This window comes from Triturus cristatus, chromosome 1_2 (assembly GCF_964204655.1).
Source record: "Triturus cristatus chromosome 1_2, aTriCri1.1, whole genome shotgun sequence".
Taxonomy (NCBI): Eukaryota; Metazoa; Chordata; class Amphibia; order Caudata; family Salamandridae; genus Triturus; species Triturus cristatus.
In genome coordinates, this window is record NC_140580.1 from 801,586,454 (window position 1) to 801,598,796 (window position 12,343).

The window sequence follows — 12,343 nt, forward strand, 5'->3', positions numbered from 1 at the left end:
CATTCCCTGTGCAGCCTCTCATGTACCTACTCTGCACTTTGGACTGGCCACTGGCCTTGCAGTTTGTCCCTGTGTTTGCCTATTCCCTGTGCAACCTCTCATGGACCTACTCTGCACTTTGAACTGGCCTTGATGATCCTTGCTGTGTTTGCGCATTCCCTGCGCAGCCTCTCTTGTACTTACTCTGCACTTTGGACTGGCCACTGGCTTTGCAGTTTGTCCCTGTGTTTGCCCATTCCCTGTGCAGCCTCTCATTGACCTGCTCTGCACTTTGGACTGGCCTTGATGTTCCTTGCTGTGTTTACCCATTCCCTGTGCAGCCTCTCATGTACCTACTTTGCACTGTGTACTGGCCACTGGCCTTGATGTTTATTACTGAGTTTGCCTATTCCCTGTGCAGGTTCTCATGTACCTACTTTGCACTGTGTACTGGCCACTTGTCTTGCTGTAGTCTCCTTTTGATGCCTATCTGTGTAATATGTGAATAAAGACAGTTACTCCTGTTGTCTGCTTTGTCAGTGTCCATGCTAAATAAAGGTTTTTATGTGTGGGTATGCTTTAATGTGACACATGTTCTGTATGCCACTTTCACATTGCCAATGGCTGTTTTGACTTTTTCAAGGTTTTGCAGAGGTGACAGGCACGTCAGTTCTTATTGACTCTGAGGCTTGGGAGTGCAATGATGGTTGTTTGTGATTAGCTACTGTTATCCTAATCAATCTATGGTGATGTTAGCTAAATTGCACACATGTCATGTTTGTATGCACTGCCAGCACAGAGTGGGATTCTATCCACAGTATTGCAGGCAGGCTGGCCAGGGTCCATCATGTCTGTGTGATCTTTCTTGATGTGTGACCAGCAGTGTTGGTGTATGGTCATCTTGTGATGGTCAGTCATCACAGTCACATGGTTAGTTTCAATGTGTGTACTTGTGTGGTCATGAAGTACAGTGTGAATGGGGTGACTTTGTGTTCTGCTTGGGTTTTCGGATCAGATAGAACCCGCTCATCAGAGCCTCACTAACCCAGACAGAACGCTACCCCCTCCCTAGGGCCTATTTACAATGGTGCAACCACATATATCTACCACCTAAGGACAGGGAATTCCTACTATACATACCAAGACCTCTTATAATCGGCGGCCTCGTGATCCCATACGGATCCAGACCTCTCTGCCCATACGACAGTATCACAAGTGGCGGTCTCGCGATCCCATACGAATCCAGACCTCTCTGCCCATACGACAGTATCACAAGTGGCGGCCTCGCGATCCCATACGGATCCAGACCTCTCTGCCCATACGACAGTATCACAAGTGGCGGCCTCGCGATCCCATACGGATCCAGACCTCTCTACCCAGACGGCAGTCTCAGCACAATCGGCGGCCTCGCGATCCCATACGGATCCAGACCTCTCTACCCAGACGGCAGTCTCAGCACAATCGGCGGCCTCGCGATCCCATACGGATCCAGACCTCTCTGCCCATACGACAGTATCACAAGTGGCGGCCTCGCGATCCCATACGGATCCAGACCTCTCTGCCCATACGACAGTATCACAAGTGGCGGCCTCGCGATCCCATACGGATCCAGACCTCTCTACCCAGACGGCAGTCTCAGCACAAGTGGCGGCCTCGCGATCCCCTACGAATCCAGACCTCTCTGCCCATACGACAGTATCACAAGTGGCGGCCTCGCGATTCCATACGAATCCAGACCTCTCTACCCAGACGGCAGTCTCAGCACAATCGGCGGCCTCGCGATCCCCTACAAATCCAGACCTCTCTGCCCATACGACAGTATCACAAGTGGCGGCCTCGCGATTCCATACGAATCCAGACCTCTCTACCCAGACGGCAGTCTCAGCACAAGTGGCGGCCTCGCGATCCCCTACGAATCCAGACCTCTCTGCCCATACGACAGTATCACAAGTGGCGGCCTCGCGATCCTCTACGAATCCAGACCTCTCTACCTAGACGGCAGTCTTATACGACAGTTCATCCTATGATCACCATAACATACAAAAAGGGAATCAGTCTCACTATTCATCAGATCACACAAGGATTGCCCGTTCGAGCATAGCCTGTTCTCAGGTTCGAGGGGCTCCTCTTTCCCTTATTCAGTTACCACTTACCTGATCAGGGTTAACATCTGTTCATGTAGCCGCAGCTGACTAGAAGAATAGGCTACCCTCTCATACAAGAACACGCAGCACATGTTGGTTTACTACAAACTGGGTACTTTATTACTCATTACATACACAATCACATAACATTACGATATAACACATAACCTGCAAAGAGAAGTGAAAGATTAAGTTGTACACTCTAATAAGAAAGGGTCGACATCACCTTAGTAGTATGTAGCCTGCACTCAGTGGTCATCTAGGTTCCCTTCTCGTCTGTGCCTCGGCTCGCCTGGAAGTCACTCTTCTCCGAGTCACTGGGACCTCTTCCTTATCGGCTACTCTCTCCTCTCTGGCTATTCTGCTAGGAGGGCATCTGTCCCTCGGTTCTTCTCCGCCTTCAAGATGGCGTCTGTCTTCCCTGGAATAAGTAGTAGCTTTTCTTCTAACGGCTAGATGCCGCCTACGGACTGAACATGTAACTGCCTCAGACTTTCACTAATATAGAGGTGCGTTTTCTCATGGAAAATTCCGGCCTGTAACCTGCCGCCCACCAAATTCTTGTACCTCCCCGTACCAAGGACACGTTCCCAGCCGGCCGGCCTGATGTAGTGTCTTCGGCATGAAGAAAAATACAATCCTTCGATAAGGGCCGGCCTGAACCGGTTCTCTCCAAGCGAATAACACCTCATAACTAAAACATTACATTTGACCTAGAAGCATCCCAAGCTGCCGGAGCAGAAAGAAAGATGGAGTCTCTCCCGTTTGAGGCCTACCAGGCCTGAATTCAGCACAGCTTCATGAAATACCCTCACTACAGGACAGGTTATCCCTAATACTAACGAATCTATCCCCTAGGCTATGTGTGCAAGCCCTGATCTATGGGGAAGAGCACAGGATCATGTCGAAGTGCCTAGTAAATAGGCTCCATTCACTACTCTAACCCTTAGACTTGAATGGTAAGAGACTGAAGTCACATTTAATCATCTTTTCCTCACAAGAAGGCCGGGAAAATCGAGCAGAACACTTTGTCAGGAGTGTTGATGTGTGTGTGCCCCTGCGATGGAAACTGCACACGTGTCAACCTGGAATGGAGTGCCTGTTAGTTTGATTGGTCAGCCCTTTGCTTGTGATTGTGTGCACATGTGGGAGTTAGGTTGTGCACTGTGTGGAGTGTTGGTGTGTCCTTGCACTTCTGGACACCTACTTGTTGTTGATGCCAATTGTGAGTATGCAGAGTGTGTGACTGGCAAGTCAGTGTTGTGTTTTGTTGATCAGCCATGTGTCTTGTTACTGTCTGTGCTCACTGTGAGACCTGCTCATCCACACTGACATTGTGGGTGTGTTTTCTCATGCATTGCTGTCACTTGAGGCATTTTTGGCTCCAATATGGCATGTGTGATGTAAAGTTATGACATCAACTACCTGTGCTTCTGACGCCTACCCATTGTAAGTGAGCACTCCATCTATTTGTGTATGGTGCGCTCCACTACTGACGTACACACCACTTCACTCTCATGTCAGCTGTCCCCTGGGCTTGCCAGTGTGTGTGCCTCCACACGACTTTATTAGTTACACTATGCTTTGTGGTGCTGATCTGTGCACAGGACCAATGTGCCACTCAGTACAGTTTCCCAATTGGTTATATGTGATTTTCTTGTACTGTTTTGCAGTCATGGTTGCTCATATGCAGTACTACTTTTTGTGCTGCACAGTCCTCTGGTCATGTGGTTTTCACCTGGGTGTCCCAGACTTGGGCATCTGTGGGCAATGGGTGAGCTGTATGTGTGTTTGCTAAGATACCTCTTCCCTTCCTGAGTGTGATGTTGTCTGTGTGCTTAGGTGATTAGTGTTGTGGGTGTTCATGGTGTGGCACTCATGTCTGTGTGGAATTGGTATGTTTGGTGTGCACACATTGCTTGTCGTGCATGCAGTGCTGTGAGTGTATATTGCCTTGTCCTTGCATGGTGTGCATCCCCTGATGTCCAGCTGTGTTTGCAATAGGATGGATTGGCATGTGCATCTGTTGTATGTTTGATGTGGATGTGTGCAGTGTTTGGCCTGTGTTGTCTCTTGCAGTTGACAGATGCTCAGTGTGTGATGTTCTATTTGCATGTCAGTGTGTGTGATTTGTTTGTGCATTGTGATACATTCAGATGTGTGTTGCGGGTGTAGTGTGCATCACTTGTGTGTTTGTCGCATGCACTTAGGGCTATTCTTGTTCCTGGGCTTGTTTTGGGTGCATCCTTGGTGTTTTCTCCAGGTGAGACCAAATTCTTTTATTGCTGACGCGTTTCAATCAAATAGTCTTTGTCAAAGCATCCATCTGTTGTTCTACAATTGTGTAAATGCCCTGTGGATGGTGGTGTAGTAGTGCATGTGAGTCAAGTGACCATGTAATGCATCCATAGCTAATGAGAATTTGGCGTGGCCCAGATGCTATGAGGGAGCGGGCTGGGGGTTGAAAAGGTCAATATATTTTTATATAGAGGCATTCAAACAGAATACCAAGTTAAAAATGTTGTGTTGCAAAAATATTGAGTTGTTAATATTATGACAAAGAAATATCATTGACAAAAATATTGTTGACAAAAGTATTGATATTTTAAGGTGATTAATGTTGTTTTTTATGTTTCTATATTTGTTTAAATAATATTTTCATTGTATATATTCTACATTTTTTGTGTAATTGTTGTTAATGTTGTTAAATATAATTTGTAAATTTAAGTTGTTTATATTTTTATTTAATTGTACAATAGTCAATTACATTTGTTGTAGTGGGTTGTGATGTTTGTAGGGATACAGGGTGGGAAGTTAATTGAGTGTAATCCAATTATACTTTTAAAAAAAATTATTAATTCTGTATTTGATTATTTGTGGGGTTTTGGATTTGTAGGGGTAAAGGGTAGGAAGTTAATTAAATGATAATTATTAAATTATTAACTATTGATAATTATTAAAACATATAGTTTAATTAATTATGTAAAATGTCTATTTATGATAATTTTTTCATTTACATTTTAGGTGCAGGTTGTTAGGTTTGTAGGGGTTTATGGTGGGAAGTTAATTAAATAATTATTGATTAATTATATATTATGTATTTTTATTAAGTAATTAGTTGTTAATTAATTATGTATATTGTGTAATTATTATAGTTTGTATTTAGATATATGTAAAATGCGGGTTGCTGAGTATGCAGGACTATAGTGTGGGAATTTAACCTCTTCTGTGCCCATGACGAGATAGTCTCGTCATTGAGCACGGTCGCGCTGTGCCCATGACGAGACTATCACGTCATGAACCCCACCCACTAATGAAACGCCCGGCACAGGAGGGGGAAAGGCCATGGCACAGAAGGGGTTAAGGAAATAATTTTCTTCTAAATATGTTCTCTTATATTATCATTTTAAAAATGTATAATTATTTCAATAGTTTTTCAATGCATATATTTAATTTTAAGGTAATAGGTTTATAATTTGATAAAATAATACTTTTATGAAAAAAAGTTATGCGTTTGAAGTGAAGTACTTTCCCTACTGGAGAGGAAATAATATATTTTACCCCTCCTTAATCCAACGCTTTACTTACTGTTGCACAGACTGGAGTGGGAATAGTTAATTTTACCTCTCCTGAGCCCAACACATGTCCTACTGTTGCACAGATTGGAGTGGGCATAGTTTATTTTACCTCTCCTGAGTACAGCACATTTTCCCTACTATTGCACTGACCTGAGTGGGACTAGTATTTGTATTATTACTAGAATTTTATAGTTTTGTTTATATTGTGTAAAATTGCATTACTATTTTGTTTCTGTGTATTTACATTTTTAATTAGCAATGTTTTTAATATGTATTCTATTTTTAGTAAAATGTATTCTTTTATATTGCTTACTTTATATGTGTCATTAAATTGGTATGTTTTTAAAAACAAATCCAGGTTATTGTCAAGGTTTTTAATTATATATATATAATTTTAACTTTACTCATTTCAGGTTGGCTTGGTTGGTATTTTACCAATTCAAAGCTGTAATACTGTGCCTGGAGTGGTAATGGCTTTTGTCATTTTACAGCTCAGCAAGGACAGCACTGTGCTAGTCCTTTGCTTAAAGACTTTGCTGTAGAAATGGCAAAAGACTTTGTCCATTTCTATCTTGGCGTGGATAGCACTGTGCTAATCCTATGCTTAAAGACTTTGATAGAAAAGCAGACAGTTGAGGTGAGCAGAACTAGAGTGTTGCTGGTGTTGAGAGTGCTCTATACAGGAGCTGCTTTCCACCTAAACTTGAGAACTACCCAGCGTTATCTGCTTCTATTTTGCATATATATATATATATATGTAATCCACAATCCTGATGCACACTTGTGTCGAGAAATCAGGTACGGACCACTCAATAGGTTTTTGAATTGAAGTGCGTTATTCTTCTTAAGACAGCAGCATGACGTGTTTCGACCGGGTTACCCCGGTCTTGATCACATGACATGCTCAAGACCACACAGTGATTATATACTGTGGTAAATCGAAATAGGCCCCTCCCAACACTTAATAAAGATCAACAACAGACTTTAGGTACATGATAGCAGAAGGCTTTGATATATAAAGACAACCAGCTAATATAAGCAGTGAAATATAACATCCAAATGAATCTATTTGTTTACCACAATTATATATCTGAATGTGTCAACCACAAAAGTAAATAAAAGCAATTGCTTAGTTATTATTAGATATAGAGGGCAAGAGCCCAATTCAGTGGTATAAATGAAGCAACTAATTCATTCAACTAGTACCGAATCGTCTGTATAACAATAAAGTGCATCGTGCCATAAGCAGTTGGGATCTTACCAACAAACAACAGTATAAGTGCAAAAAATGTTTAGTGATTTAAAGTACAAATCAAATTATTTCATCATAATAGATTCGCTCATATTACTCATATTGAGTCCCATAGCCAGATGCCAAAGAATATTATCCATTATAGATAAAGTGCAAAGTGCAAAACATATGTGCAAAGTGCAAAGAATATTTTTTCAAGTCTTTACCAGATTAATGTACAGCCAAAAACTGGGTGGATCATAAAGTGCAAATTCAGAATAAGTTGTGCAACCCAAAGCAATATTCATATATAATAGGCCCTAATCAGTAGTCCTCCAGTTACAGTACTGATGATATTGATATGTTGAACAATAAAATGCTTCTCTTTCAACTAAGTTGATAATCACTTCACACCTAACAATCACCGAATAAAAACCAGTAAAACTAGAAAACTAGTAAAAACTAAGCCTGGGCGAAGCACTACGCTACGCTCGCGTAGTTTGCGAAGTTTGCGCAACTTCGCACTACGCGAACTGCACGTAGCACAGTGCGAACACGCGTAGCGTAGTGCTGCGTAGTGCTGCGATCATTTGTTGCTTGCTCGCGGTCCTAAACGTCAAGTTGGCGACCGCGAGCAAGCAAAATAACATCCCGGCGAGACTTTTTCCTTGTTCGCGATCAGCAACATCAAGTTGGCGATCGCGAGCATGGAAAATAAACCTCCCGGCGAGATTCCCAACGCGAGGAGGTCAGGTTTCTCATTGCGAGGGGTCGCGTATGCTCGAGAAACTACCAGTTCGCGTTGTGAAAGCTGCCGCTCGAGTAAAAATCTACTCGAGCAGCAGAAAACTACAGCTCGCACTGTGCAAGATGCCATTTTCAATGATTGCACAGTGCCAGTTGCTTGTCCGCACTGTGCAATCATTGAAAACAACATCTTGCACAGTGCGAACATGTTACTACGCAGTTCGCGAAGTGCTACGCGTAGCTCGCGTAGTGCGAACTTCACTTTGCGTAGCTTCGCGAAGTGCTACTTCGCGAACTACGCCCACCCTTAGTAAAAACCAGCTAATATATATATATATATATATATATATATATATATATATATATATATATATATATATATATTTCAGAAATGATGACGATGCCGTGTGTAGTTTCTTAAGCGTTTATTCTTCTGCCGCTACCAAACGCGTTTCAACTGCCAAGCAGTCTTGCTCACTGGTACGACTCAGACAAACGCGGCCATATTTTTAAAGTGCAACATGTGCAAATCAATACTACAACTCCAAATGACATAAAAAACAGACTCGTAGTTTTTTCGAGAAACGCTCATGCGTGGTGTTTAGCTTAGGCATTGATCTTAAATATTTAAATGATTTCTTTCTTTAAATTCATACATTTGCAACATTGTCAATGTAGTCTTTTATACCAATTACTTTCGATACTTTGGTTACTGATGCATTTTTTTACATTGTTGTTAAAGCGTTTTTTTGACTCCAGTTCAAGTGAACTTTATCAATACAACTGTGGAAACAACTATATACAATTTAATTAAAGAAGCTTGTGTTAGCCTCTTTTTAAGTTATCACTGATAAATCGCATATTGGTTTTCTAGTGTGCATACTCAATACTAGCACATTATTTGCATACAATTGCATGCTACTTGTATCATTGTACCACATTATAAATAGATGTTACACGCTATACATTATATACTTTGTCAATCATGCCCATGTGGGCTAATGTTGTAACCTTTGCGCCCAAGTGGGCTGATATCGTAATTGTAACCATCATGCCCAAGTGGGCTTAGACCAACCTATGACAGTTGTATCACCTTAAACATATCTGGCTATTATTCCGAGTCTGCTAAATTTCATTTCTAATTAAAAACCATTTCTATTGGACAGCACTTGACTATTTACATCTACAAATGAGTATGTAGGTCTTCTTCCATATTCAGGCCTACCGGTTGTTTACAGTTTAATTCTATGATGTATCGAGACTCGAGTCTGCGCAATTTTTTGACTCTGTTGCCTCTTCTTACATCAGCTTTCACTGAATCAATTACATAGTAGGTTAGCCCTTTTGTGTCTTTTTTATGGACTTGCTCAAAGTGTCGGGCTACTGGGTATAGCTTGTCTCCATTTTTTATCGCCCTTAGATGTTGTAATACACGCTTGTGTACTTCCAGAATTGTGCTACCTACGTAGCGCAGGCCACAAGGGCACTGCAGTACGTAGATTGCATAATCTGTCTTGCACGTAAACCGACCTTTGATCTTCCTCATCTCTTTTGTGAGCCCTACTCTGTATTGTGACGTGTTTGTTCCATGTAAACACGCCTTACATTTGGCACACTTAGTGAAACCTTGTTTTTTATTTAACCAGGTCGTCTTTATTGGTTGTTTTTTCATGACATTGCTCACTAGTGCCTGTTTGAAAGATTTTGCCTTACGAAAAGTAATCTGTGGTTTCCTAGCAACTTGTTTGCCAAGCACTGGGTCATTTTTAATTATGTGCCAGTGTTTATTCAAAATTTTTTTAACATTTTTCTTACTTCATCATGCTGTTTGCTAAAATTGGTAATGAACCTACACTGATTCCCACCACTTTTAGCTGATTTTTTATTTGAATCAAACAAGATCTCCTCTCTTTTCTTTTTTGATGATTTATTTATTCCATTGGCTATCCAGGTCTCAGGGTAACCCCTACTTTTGAATCTTAGTTAGGGTGTCCAATTCCCTTATGCAAATAAAAAATCAGCTAAAAGTGATGGGAATCAGTGTAGGTTCATTACCAATTTTAGCAAACAGCATGATGAAGTAAGAACAATTTTGAATAAACACTGGCACATAATTAAAAATGACCCAGTGCTTGGCAAACAAGTTGCTAGGAAACCACAGATTACTTTTCGTAAGGCAAAATCTTTCAAACAGGCACTAGTGAGCAATGTCATGAAAAAACAACCAATAAAGACGACCTGGTTAAATAAAAAACAAGGTTTCACTAAGTGTGCCAAATGTAAGGCGTGTTTACATGGAACAAACACGTCACAATACAGAGTAGGGCTCACAAAAGAGATGAGGAAGATCAAAGGTCGGTTTACGTGCAAGACAGATTATGCAATCTACGTACTGCAGTGCCCTTGTGGCCTGCGCTACATAGGTAGCACAATTCTGGAAGTACACAAGCGCGTATTACAACATCTAAGGGCGATAAAAAATGGAGACAAGCTATACCCAGTAGCCCGACACTTTGAGCAAGTACATAAAAAAGACACAAAAGGGCTAACCTACTATGTAATTGATTCAGTGAAAGCTGATGTAAGAAGAGGCAACAGAGTCAAAAAATTGCGCAGACTCGAGTCTCGATACATCATAGAATTAAACTGTAAACAACCGGTAGGCCTGAATATGGAAGAAGACCTACATACTCATTTGTAGATTTAAATAGTCAAGTGCTGTCCAATAGAAATGGTTTTTAATTAGAAATGAAATTTAGCAGACTCGGAATAATAGCCAGATATGTTTAAGGTGATACAACTGTCATAGGTTGGTCTAAGCCCACTTGGGCATGATGGTTACAATTACGATATCAGCCCACTTGGGCGCAAAGGTTACAACATTAGCCCACATGGGCATGATTGACAAAGTATATAATGTATAGCGTGTAACATCTATTTATAATGTGGTACAATGATACAAGTAGCATGCAATTGTATGCAAATAATGTGCTAGTATTGAGTATGCACACTAGAAAACCAATATGCGATTTATCAGTGATAACTTAAAAAGAGGCTAACACAAGCTTCTTTAATTAAATTGTATATAGTTGTTTCCACAGTTGTATTGATAAAGTTCACTTGAACTGGAGTCAAAAAAACGCTTTAACAACAATGTAAAAAAATGCATCAGTAACCAAAGTATCGAAAGTAATTGGTATAAAAGACTACATTGACAATGTTGCAAATGTATGAATTTAAAGAAAGAAATCATTTAAATATTTAAGATCAATGCCTAAGCTAAACACCACGCATGAGCGTTTCTCGAAAAAACTACGAGTCTGTTTTTTATGTCATTTGGAGTTGTAGTATTGATTTGCACGTGTTGCACTTTAAAAATATGGCCGCGTTTGTCTGATTCGTACCAGTGAGCAAGACTGCTTGGCAGTTGAAACGCGTTTGGTAGCGGCAGAAGAATAAACGCTTAAGAAACTACACACGGCGTCGTCATCATTTCTGAAATATTTATATGACTCGCCCCGAGGAGTCACAAAACGACGACGCAACTCTTGTTCTGGAGTGGCAGGAAATACTCGAGGAGCAGGCGACAATATATATATATATGCACACTTATTTATATACTTGTTATACTATCAAATTAAAAAAAAATTAAATTATCATACAAATTAAAATTATTATTTTAAGGATAATTTTACATTTTATATGTGTAAATAAACATGCACATATACATATAGATGTGTGTCTGTTTGTTTGAATAAGTATATATTTTTGTTATATTTTTTAACCTATTTAATATCCATTATATTATTGTTACATGTTATTATATTTAGGGACTTATTATGAGGTTGGCCGAAGTTGACTCTAACCTGAAGGAAGTGACCCGATTAGGGCCACCTGGGTCACTCACGACCACCTCTCAGCCTTCCATACAAATGAAGAGTCGGTCAGACAGTAGAGAATACAAGTTATGTATTAGTTTGCGCTCGAGCAGAGTCCAGTCTGACCAGCCTCCATATATAGCTGCCGAGGGACTGACCCCCGTCCACAAGGTAAAGTCAGATATACATTTCCAACACCCCAAAGAACCGCCCTGACTTGAATTTCAAGTCTGCGCACTGATGAACGAAGGAGGTATAGAAGGATGAGCTACCATCCTGAGACCAGGTACACACTATATTAGCTTCAAGGTTACTCAGTGTTTGCCTGTCTTTCTGAGAGTGGGAGCAGGGCTACCTACAAGGAAACCATTACAAAAATGGGGTTACCCTAATATGGTCCTGGGTATGATGCAATACAAAAAACAGTGGTCCTAGACCTACTTTAAAAGAGCATAAGTCAATTCTCTTTTGGTTTCCAGCAATTAACAATTTTCATGAGCGTTCTCAAGTGCAGCCGCACCCGCTCAGAGTATTAGATACATTATTCAGACAACACATGTAAACAATAAAAATGCAATACCCAATGTTTACTTAACCATGCATTTAATTCTTCATGCCAATGGTATACAGTTCTAATATATTCGTTTAAGAGAAAAAAGCAATTTAATCATTGATCGTTAATTATAGAAGGTTGCTCCAGATGGAACGTGCGTAAAGAAAAGTGCTCAGGTGAAGAAGAATTGTGAAAAGACTTCAAAGTAGTGGCATAAGAGAGATAGACATTGA